This window comes from Hyperolius riggenbachi, chromosome 6, assembly GCF_040937935.1.
Source record: "Hyperolius riggenbachi isolate aHypRig1 chromosome 6, aHypRig1.pri, whole genome shotgun sequence".
Classification (NCBI taxonomy): domain Eukaryota; kingdom Metazoa; phylum Chordata; class Amphibia; order Anura; family Hyperoliidae; genus Hyperolius; species Hyperolius riggenbachi.
Window position 1 is genome coordinate 49,661,065 of NC_090651.1, and position 11,653 is coordinate 49,672,717.

At 47.1% G+C, this 11,653-nt stretch overlaps 1 long non-coding RNA gene across 1 annotated transcript in view; it reads left to right on the forward strand.

Moving 5' to 3' along the window:
• Positions 1-11,357, forward strand: part of LOC137522421 (uncharacterized) — a 324,839-nt gene extending 313,482 nt beyond the window's left edge. Inside the window, exon 3 of the long non-coding RNA XR_011022292.1 lies at positions 11,300-11,357. This is a non-coding gene — a long non-coding RNA (uncharacterized lncRNA). The remainder of the gene's footprint in view (positions 1-11,299) is intronic.
• Positions 11,358-11,653: the final 296 nt, after the last annotated feature.

Here is an 11,653-nt window from a genome sequence, read left to right on the forward strand (position 1 = left end):
TAAAACCGGCGCCGAGGAGGGACTTTTAAAACCGGCGCCCAGGAGGGACTTTTACTACCGACACCCAGCAGGGACTTTTAAAACCAGCGCCCAGGAGGGACTTTTAAAACCGGCGCCCAGGAGGGACTTATAATACCGGCGCCCAGGAGGGACTTTTTAAACCGGCGCCCAGGAGGGACTTTTTAAACCGGCGCCCAGGAGGGACTTTTGAAACCGGCGCCCAGGAGGGACTTTTACAACCGGCGCCCAGCAGGGACTTTTACAACCGGCGCCCAAAAGGGACTTTTAAAACCGATGCCCAGGAGGGACTTTTGAAAGGACTTTTAAAACCGGCGCCCAAGAGGGACTTTTAAAACCGGCGCCCAGGAGGGACTTTTAAAACCGGCGCCCAGGAGGGACTTTTAAAACCGGCGCCCAGGAGAGACTTTTAAAACCGGCGCCCAGGAGGGACTTTTAAAACCGGCGCCCAGGAGGGACTTTTAAAACTGGCGCCCAGGAGGGACTTTTAAAACCGGCGCCCTGGAGGGACTTTTAACACCGGCGCCCAGAAGGGACTTTTAACACCGGCGCCCAGGAGGGACTTATAATACCGGCGCCCAGGAGGGATTTTTTAAACCGGCGCCCAGGAGGGACTTTTGAAACCGGCGCCCAGGAGGGACTTTTGAAACCGGCGCCCAGGAGGGACTTTTACAACCGGCGCCCAGCAGGGACTTTTACAACCGGCGCCCAAAAGGGACTTTTAAAACCGATGCCCAGGAGGGACTTTTGAAAGGACTTTTAAAACCGGCGCCCAGGAGGGACTTTTAAAACCGGCGCCCAGGAGGGACTGTTAAAACCAGCGCCCAGGAGGGACTTTTAAAACCGGCGCCCAGGAGGAACTTTTAAAACCGGCGCCCAGGAGGGACTTTTAAAAGGACTTTTAAAACCGGCACCTAGGAGGGACTTTTAAAACCGGCGCCCAGGAGGGACTTTTAAAACCGGCGCCCAGGAGGGAGTTTTAACACCGGCACCCAGAAAAAATATCTACAAGTTTTAAACCATTAGATCAAATGCAGATCGACCTAGATTTTTCATCCTGTCAGATCAAATCCATCAAAATCGGCCGCAAATTGATAGGATAGAATCGATGGCTGAAATTGATCAGTGTATGGGCCCCTTAACGCTATGTGGCTTCCACATGAACATCCCAGAGTGGAAGACAGCTTAAACCATAAATGTACAAGCATTAATAGGGAGTTTTCAGTCCATTTTCCATTTAATTTTGTTTACTATCTTGTCCAGCACTACCAAATTATGTAGTATTGCAAGTAAACTGACCCCAGTTTAGATGATTTTGGAAGCCCCAAATACTACATAGAGACTATTATACAAAATTGTATCAACATTGCATGGCCATTTTTAGACTAATGTGGACAATACATATAACTTTGTAGCCCGTGTCATCTCTCCAAACCATTAAAGGCTCGTACACACGTCGGCAGGCGGATCGTTCAAGACCAGCCTTATCAGCTGAACGACGGACTGTACACACACCCGATTTGACGTCCGGATGACTGAACTTACTGGACGTCCAAACGACGGGTCGTTTAAAAAAATCCGACGTGTGTACGAGCCTTAAGTTTTGGCTGTGGTTTTAGCTGCCTATTTTAGAGGCAAAATTGTCTATATGCGGTAAAGGTGTGTTTAGATTCAGAGAAAAGTCGGCACCAGATGACAAAGCAGACGGATTGAGGGGATCATGTGTCTTGATTGTGCCTCCAGATCATAAAAAGCATACAATTCAAGATAGGCAGAAAGGAAAAAATCCGTCCACCAACCCGCAGTTCCCAGTCAACTACCCCCACCGTATCCTCAATCCAACCGACACTACACAGCATACAAACGTATTTGTACACTATGTAAAATTAGTTAGTCGGACCGAGGATACAACAAAGGTCATCAACTGCAAACTGTCCACTGGTGCCCGGATTCCCTCCCCTCCACGTATCATAAACTGTACTAGTAAGAGTGCAATTGGTATTTTCCAGAATTAAATTGTCGGCCTGCATCTTTTTTGTTTTGTTTGCGCTTCTATGCTCTGTAACTTTTTGGTGAGGATTGGTATGGCTGTGGGGAGGAGGAGGCCATAAGTAGAACTTGGGGGTATATTTAAATCATTTTAAATATTCCCCTGAGTTCTACACTGCAGGTTACAACAATTTGTTATCACCAATCAAATTCTCTCCAGGGCCAGTTCACACTTGGTGTGCTTTTGGTGGGGAGCTTTTCTGCTCTTTGCTGATAGCCGGTATTCAGCAACGCACTGTGGTAAATCCTTGCAGTGCCTGCGGCGTGCATATGTCGCACAGGTGCACTGGGTGCAACATTTCAGTGGCAGTTAGAATGTCATTCTCTTTCTCTTGAATGAGACTCGAAAAAACGCAATCACTGCAACATGGAGCCACAATTGCTTGGTAAAAATGCAATCACACTCCATAGGCGATTGTGATTTGCCTTTTGTGATCCCAATGTTGAACCAGGCCTAAGGGGGACCAACTGGATCCCAATTATTTATCAGGTGGTGGTAGTGTTTCCAGACTTTCCACTTGAGGGTGTAAGAGTGGTACCCATGATGACCACCTATCCCTCTTATCCCTCTTCAAAACTGCCATCCCCTATACCTCACTTACTCCCTTTCCCCAACCTGCCCTAAGAGTGTGCCTTGCCATGGTGGGCTGGCTTAAAATCCTATTGGCCAAAATGTGATTTACTTTTAGCCAATTGGATTAGCCAAAGTACTCTGCCAAAAAAGAATATAATAAACCATCTTAGAGGGACATGAACTAATTAGGGCCCTTTTGTATTAGGAACGTTTCGATTCAAAAATTGTATTGTGCCCATTTTGCCAATAGCAACAGCACGGCGATGAACATTTAAATTGCATTGCCTGGTTTTTGCTAGTGCAATTGGTATTTTCCAGAATTACAATTGTCGACCTGCATCTTTTTTGTTTTGTTTGCGCTTCTATGCTTTGTAACTTTTTGGTGAGGATTGGTATGGCTGTGGGGAGGAGGAGGCCATACGTAGAACTTGGGGGTATATTTAAATCATTTTAAATATGCCCCTGAGTTCTACACTGCAGGTTGCAACAATTTGTAATCACCAGGGTGTCTGTCTGTTACTGGGGCCTCTGTTACTAGGAAAGGAGAGGGTTTCTGTTACTGGTGTCTCTGTTACTAGTAAAGGAGAGGGTGTCTGTTACTGGGGTCTGTCATGGGGTCTCTATTACTAGGAAAGGAGAGGGTGTCTGTCTGTTACTGGGGTCTGTCATGGGGTCTCTGTTACTAGGAAAGCAGAGGGTGTATGTCTGTTACTGGTGTCCCTGTTACTAGGAAAGGAGAGGGTGTCTGTATGTTACTGGGACCTGTGTTACTAGGAAAGAAGTAGGTGTCTGTCTGTTACTGGGGCCTCTGTTACTAGGAAAGGAGAGGGTGTCTGTTACTGGTGTCTTTTTTACTAGGAAAGGAGAGGGTGTCTGTCTGTTACTGGGGCCTCTGTTACTAGAAAAGTAGAGGGTGTCTGTCTGTTACTGGGGTCTCTGTTACTAGGAAAGGAGAGGGTGTCTGTCTGTTACTGGGGTCTGTCATGGGGTCTCTGTTACTAGGAAAGGAGAGGGTGTATGTCTGTTACTGGTGTCTCTGTTACTAGGAAAGGAGAAGGTGTCTGTCTGTTATTGGGACCTGTGTTACTAGGAAAGGAGTAGGTGTCTGTCTGTTACTGGGGCCTCTGTTACTAGGAAAGGAAAGGGTGTCTGTTACTGGTGTCTTTGTTACTAGGAAAGGAGAGGTTGTCTGTCTGTTACTGGTGTCTCTGTTACTAGGAAAGGAGAGGGTGTCTGTCTGTTATGGCATACCTCCCAACTTTTTGAGATGAGAAAGAGGGACACTTAAGCCACGCCCCTACCACACCCCCTTCACAACCCTAGTCACACATACCAAAAAGATTTCATTAAAAAATGTTTTATAATTCAAACAACACTATCCTGGTTCATTTTACTTCATATTAACATTTTAAAATTAGTAATATATCAATTTAAAGGATGGAAATAAAGTTTAGAGTCAATAAAACACATTTTTAATAGATAAGTATATATATTTACATAGAAAGAGGAACAAAGTCCTGAAAGAGGGACAAATGAGGAGGAAAGGAGACCGAGGGACAGCGCTCCCAAAGAGGGACAGTTGGGAGCTATGGTTATGGGGTGTCTGTTACTGGCAAGGCTTTCTGTTACTAGGGTCTGTTATAAGGTGTATGTCTGTTACTGGGGCCTGTTGTGTGGTTTCTGTTACTGGTGAGGCTTTCGGTTACTGGGTTCTGTTATAGGGTGTCTGTTTGCTTCTGAGGTCTGGCATAGGGTGTCTGTTACTAAGACAACTGTCCTTACTCTGGTACATTCGCACAGGATTTGGGGGAAATTGGTCCCATGTGAAAACAGGTTTACCTGATGACGTGCACGTTTACAGTGACAGTGAAGCGTAATTTCATGATACTGTATGCTTCACTGTGCGCACGTCTAACGTCCAGTGCAACTTTTCTGCACCGTTGCGTTACAGTAGTATCGTAGAGCCGTATAATCCACAAGGCAATTCTAGTGTAAGCAATAGCGGAGCCGCCGCCACGCAGGGCAGCGCGATTGCGGCCTCCGCATCCCAGCCGGTGGTTTCCGATCAGCTCACGGAGCCGCTGGCACAGAGCAGGGCGGGCGCCGCCGCGGCTGACAGGATGGCGGCGGGCACCGCTGCTCAGCCGGCGGACTTCCGTGTGCGGGCGTGCACGGACCAAGGACCCGGCCTCTCAGTGATCCAGAGGCAGAGGGTCATGCGCACGCGCGCGAGACGGAAGGATCTTTATTTCCTTAGGAGACAGGTCAGCTGATGCGGCGATCAGCTGACCTTAGCCAGCCAGTCACATGCTGACTTCAGCTCCAGCCCCCTGGGCGGGCTGGTGGAACTGGGCTTCAGCATTTAAGCCCGCAGATGTCATTTGCTCACTGTCTGCTGTCGTGAATACTTAGGTGTAAACGATCAGACCTTAGCTCAGTTCCCTGGTGTTGATATCAAGGACATCACACCTCAGTTTTGGATTGTATTGCATATTTATCTGTGTCTTGACTTTGGCTATCCCTGACTACTCTCTCCTCTTCTCGATTTTGTACCTTTGCCTATCTGATTCTTAGTTGCCGACCCTGCCTGTTTAACGGACTCTGAATCAGCCTTCTGTTCTTGTACTGCTACCGTCTCTCTGTTGCCGAACCTCTGCCTGTCTGACCCTTCTCTGTTCCCCAGTGGAACGTCTCCCACTGGTGGGATATCTCTGAGGCTTGCCTCTCCGAGACGCCTACCCTAGCAGACGATTACTGCCAGGTGCTGAGATCCCAATCATCACTTGGGCCGAGGATCTCACACACGGGGTTCCCATTCAGAGGTAACCACACCTCTGAGGAATCACCGGGTGGTGGATATTTCCACAGTCTTGTTTATTGTATATGTTGATTGTTATTCTTTCTGCTACAGTATTCAGAGGTTAGTTACACTTGCATTATTGGTGATTCTGCAGATTATCAATAATCGAGTGGCATTTGCATTATTGGTGATACTGCAGATCGCCAATGATCAGATTCTCTCTGCTTACTAACACCGATCATTACAGAACAGCAGACCACTAGTATGGAAGCACTATGCAGTCAGATCGAGACTCTAACCACCTCACTTAATAACCTCATTGAGGTGGTTAATTCACAACAGACTCAGATCAACCAATTGGCTGGGTCTGTACGGGTCTTGCAGACGACTGTGGCCACAGTGCAATCCCCTCCATTCACAGATCTCCGTATGCCAGTGCCGAAAAGTTTTCAGGGCAAAGATCTGACTTCCAGAACTTCCGCAACCAGGTTTTATCTTATTTTGAGTTACGGCCTACTCAGTCAGGTTCTAAGCAGCAAAGGGTAACCTTTATTAAGACCTTACTGTCCGGGGACTCACAAACCTGGGCATATGGTCTCTCACCCGAGGATACGGCATTGACGTCAGTTGAGGAATTTTTCAAAGCAATGGCCATAATTTATGATGATCCAGATGCTTCGATCACTGCCGAGAGGAAGCTCAAGACTCTCAGGCAGGGTCGAGACACGGTTGAGGTTTATGCGGCCGAATTCCGAAAGTGGGCTGTGTCATCCAAGTGGGGGTCTTACGCCCTATTAGACTGTTTTCTGTCAGGCCTATCAGACGCAGTCTCTGAACTAATGTTAGGGCACCCTGAACCAAAGTCCGTCGATGACGCCATTTCCTTGGATTGGTTTTACACAAAGAGAGTTTACAGTTTCTTGTTTTGCGCATGACAACCTCCACCGTAATCCTCGGTATGCCCTGGTTACAGCTCCACTCCCCACAGATAGACTGGGCATCAGGTCAGCTACTCCGTTGGTCACCTTACTGCCGCAATCATTGTTTGGGGAAAATTGCCTGTTGTGCTGCCAAGATAGAGGTTAAAGGGGTACCAGTGCAATACGCTGAGTTTGCGGATGTGTTCTGTCCCAGGTCCGCCGATAAATTCCCACCACATCGGAGTTTTGACTGCCCTATTGATTTAAGATCTGGTTGTATGCCCCCCAGAGGTCATCTCTATAATTTGTCAGGACCAGAAAAGCTGGCAATGCGGGAATACATTAAAGACAACCTGGCAAAAGGCTTCATCCGTCCTTCCCGGTCACCGGCCGGGGCAGGTTTTTTCTTCGTCCAAAAAAAAGATTATGGTCTTAGACCTTGCATTGATTACTGAGGTCTAAACAAGATCACCATCAAGAATCGCTATCCGTTGCCTTTAATTGACGATCTCTTTGCCCAGATTACCAACGCCAGTATTTTTTCAAAATTAGACTTACGTGGGGCATACAACCTGGTGCGCATCAGGGATGGTGACGAGTGGAAGACGGCCTTCAATACACCCGACGGGTATTACGAGTACCTCGTTATGCCCTTCGGGTTATGTAATGCCCCGGCCGTCTTCCAAGAGTTAATAAACGAGGTATTCAGGTGTTGGGGAGGTTTGTCTTGGTTTACCTTGACGACATACTGATCTTCTCTCCAAACCTTGAAGAGCATCGTAAACATGTTAAGTATGTCTTGAAGAAGTTGAGACAGAATTCACTGTATGCAAAACTAGAGAAGTGCCTCTTTGAGGTCACTCAGATTCCTTTTCTGGGGTATATTATTTCTACTTCGGGTCTCTCTATGGATCCAGAAAAGGTTACGGCTGTCTTAGAGTGGCCAAAACCAGTAGGTTTGAAGGCACTTCAAAGGTTCCTTGGTTTTGCTAACTACTACCGGAGATTTATCAAGGGATTCTCTTCGGTAGTAGCACCTCTGACTGGTCTTACCAAAAAAGGAGCTGACCCATACCATTGGTCACCGGAGGCTCAGTCAGCCTTCGACATCCTAAAGAAATTGTTTTGCTCTGCACCTATATTAAGACATGTCGATGTCACCCTTCCCTTCATAGTGGAGGTGGATGCCTCGGAAGTTGGGGTGGGGGCTGTCCTGTCTCAACGTTCTGGTTTACAGGGCAAGACCCATCCCTGTGCCTACTTCTCACGTAGATTTTCCCCTGCTGAAAGAAACTACAATGTGGGTAACAGGGAGCTCCTTGCCATCAAGTTGGCCTTTCAGGAGTGGCGTCATTGGCTGGAGGGGGCAGAGCATACTATTCTTGTGTATACTGACCATAAGAACCTGGAGTACATTGAGGGGGCAAAGAGACTTACCCCCAGACAGGTCCGTTGGTCCTTGTTCTTTTCTCGCTTCAGATTCGTGATCACTTACACTCCAGGTTCTAAAAACGTCAAGGCAGATGCTCTTTCTAGATGTTTCGAGCCTGAGACAACTCAGTCGACATTGCCAGAGGGTATCCTACCCTCCAAGGTGGTCTTAGCTGCCGTGGACACCTGGGAGGATTGGGCAGCTACACTAGCTACTTACCAGTTACATACCCCAGAAGGGAAACCGGAAGGGGTTCTTTTCGTGCCACTTCCTTTCCGATTACAAATCATGCAGTTATTCCATACCCATAAGAACGCAGGTCACTCTGGGGTCGCTCGCACTCTGGATCTGCTCACTAGGTGTGTGTGGTGGCCTTCATTGGCCTCAGATTGTAAGGAATTTGTGAGGGAGTGTGTTGTCTGCGCCAGGAGTAAGCCTTCCCGCCAGGCTCCGGTGGGCACCCTACAATCTTTACCAGTGCCAAATGAACCATCGACCCATCTTTCCATGGACTTCATTGGCGAGCTCACCAGGTCCGAGGGCATGACAGTCATTTGGGTAATCGTAGACAGATTCAGTAAAATGGCACACTTTGTTCCACTTAAAGGATTTCCCTCAGCCCAGGAATTGGCCGACCTCTTCATACAACATATCTTCCGGTTACATGGTATCCCGGACGATGTGGTTTCGGATAGAGGAGTCCAATTTGTATCGAAATTTTGGAGGGCCTTTTGCCATACGTTGGGGATTAACCTGTCTTTTTCATCAGGGTATCACCCACAAACCAATGGGCAGACCGAGAGGGTTAATCAAGCTCTGGAGCAGTTCCTGAGATGCTATGTAGCGGATGCTCAAACCAATTGGGTTAGGTTTTTACCCTTCACGGAGTTTGCACACAACAACCTGAAAAGTGCGTCAACAGGGTTGTCCCCTTTTCAGGTTGTGTCAGAAAAATCTCCTAAGTTTTCCCCATTTCCGGTGTGTTCCTCTCCCTTCCCGGCCCTGGAGGATTGGCAGAGGACTTTAAGGGAACTTTGGGGACAAATGAAGAAGAATTTGGGAGTGGCCTTTCAGAGACAAAAAAGACAGGCCGACAAAAGACGCTCTGTCGAATGGCACTTTACTCCAGGAGACAAGGTGTGGGTGTCAACCAGACATTTGGCACTCAGACAACCGTCCACCAAATTGGGTCCCAGGTTCATAGGGCCTTATCCGGTGGTCAAGAGGATCAATGATGTCTCTTACGTTATTGATCTTCCAGCCAGCATGAGATGTGGGAGATCATTCCACGTCTCGCTACTGAAGCGAGAGTAGTGTATGTGGATTTCTCCCCCCCCCCTGTGGTAATAGAGGGTCAGACAGAATATGAAGTTGAAAAGATCTTGGATTCTCGCCTGGTGCAGAATTCAGTGCAGTATCTGGTCCATTGGTAAGGGTATGGTGTGGAGGACAGGTCCTGGGTTCCAGAGGATCGCATGCATGCTGAGAGATTGAAAAAAAAAATGTCATCAATTACATCCTGAGAAACTGTGTAGGAAGTGTCCGGAGTCCACTCCTCAAAGGGGGGGTACTGTAAGCAATAGCAGAGCCGCCGCCGCGCAGGGCAGCATGGCGGCGGCCTCCGCATCCCAGCCGGCGGTTTCCGATCAGCTCACGGAGCCGCCGGCACAGAGCAGGGCGGGCGCCGCCGCGACTGACAGGATGGCGGCGGGCCCCGCTGCTCAGCCGGCGGACTTCTCTCTCCTCTTCTCTCCTCTTCTCGATTTTGTACCTTTGCCTATCTGATTCTTAGTTGCCGACCCTGCCTGTTTAAAGGACTCTGAATCAGCCTTCTGTTCTTGTACTGCTACCGTCTCTCTGTTGCCGAACCTCTGCCTGTCTGACACTTCTCTTTTCCCCAGTGGAACGTCTCCCACTGGTGGGATATCTCTGAGGCTTGCCTCTCCGAGACACCTGCCCTAGCAGACGATTACTGCCAGGTGCTGAGATCCCAATCATCACTTGGGCCGAGGATCTCACACACGGGGTTCCCATTCAGAGGTAACCACACCTCTGAGGAATCACCGGGTGGTGGATATTTCCACAGTCTTGTTTATTGTATATGTTGATTGTTATTCTTTCTGCTACAGTATTCAGAGGTTAGTTACACTTGCATTATTGGTGATTCTGCAGATCATCAATAAAATCGAGTGGCATTTGCATTATTGGTGATACTGCAGATCGCCAATGATCAGATTCTCTCTGCTTACTAACACCGATCATTACATCTAGGCAGTTGCCTAGGGCCTGGAGAGGGTCTAGGGCCTGGTGGATGCTAGCCCCCACCAAATCTTACAAAAAAAAAACAGGTGACCATCAGCGGTGGGCAAAAACTGCTCTCTTTGCTAGGGCTCCATTTCATCTCAATCAATGCAATCTGAGCCGGATTTACAGCTCAGGAGCCTGTAGGCACAGGCGTTATGAAGCCCTAAACTCTGCCCCTCTGCCAGATTTTCCCCAGTATTTGGTAACCCCATTAATCTAGTTAGCAGATGTGCTTTCACCCAAGTATAGGGAGCCAAATGTGTCTCCACCCCAGTATTATATTAAGTAACCCCCCCAATAAGTAGGGGGACATTTGGTTGGGGGAGCCACCTCTCCTAAATAAGGCGCCTGTAGGCACAAGCCTACAGTGCCGTATGGTAAAAACTGCCATGAATGCAATGCAACATGCACAGTATAAAAGGGGCCTCACATTGCTTTTATCAGTTTACAAATTAGCTGTTGTGCCATGACAGTCAGTTGACACAAATTACAATTTATGATTAGACATAGATGAGGGGGAATTAGACAGGCTAAACTCTCTAAATACATACAGGGTGCATTTCTGTTTTCCTTCTGTCCTGTGCAAAAGCAGTTCATGTCCACTTTAAGGCGATCAATGCATAAAGGATAGGCTAAAAAGCTGTTAATCTTATAAACAAATTCTCTTGAAGAATTTGGACCAGTTTATTGAAAAAAGGTGTTTTATTCAATCACAAATCGTTTCGCGGGTGCTTGCCCGCTTCCTCAGGTCAGTGAAAAAACAGGTGCCTTAACTGCTATGGCTGTGTAGGAAGCATGAGCCCCTCTGTCTTTTTTGTGTTTTGTTTTTTTGTTGTTTTTTTTGCTCAGGTACCTTTAAAAAATATTAGCATGTAATTGGGCTGTTGTGCTGTGTTTAGAAAGACGTACTTTCTGTTCTCCATTAAGACTGTGCTTTACACAATCTACTCCCACCAGCTCCGCTGTATCTGCTGGAAGTTAATGCCTGCACATTCCAAGTTATTATCAAACTCATTTCTGCTGAAAAAAAAAACGTTTGGTTCATTTAACTTTTCTATATTATTTGTCTCACACTTTTCCTATGAAAAAATGAGCATTGTGTATGTATGAGTCATCGCCATTGAACTTGCCAGGATCATCCATAATTCATGAGCGTTTTCTTTTTTTCCCTTCCATGTTTTTGTTGCAATCGCCGAATTAAGATTGGACTCTGAAGAACATGGAAAAATCGGTTTTATTGGATGGAATTAACGAGTAAAGTGTTTGAACTCATTGTAGCTGATTGATTGAACTACACAACTGAAGGATGTTCTGTGTGTCGCATTAGAAGAAATATCTTAAGAGTGAACAATGTATTCGTCGTTTATTGAAGAACGGTATTGGAAAACTTTGTGCATAACAATGATGTATGATATTGTGGAATAAGTAATGTGTTGCTCTCTCTCTATTCTGCAGTTTTCTCTCTACTTTCTGGACAGTTTGCAAACTTATTTGTATTTCAGGAGCACGGAAATAATTGAGGGGCCTTCCACACTGCCGCGGTACATTGGCCTATT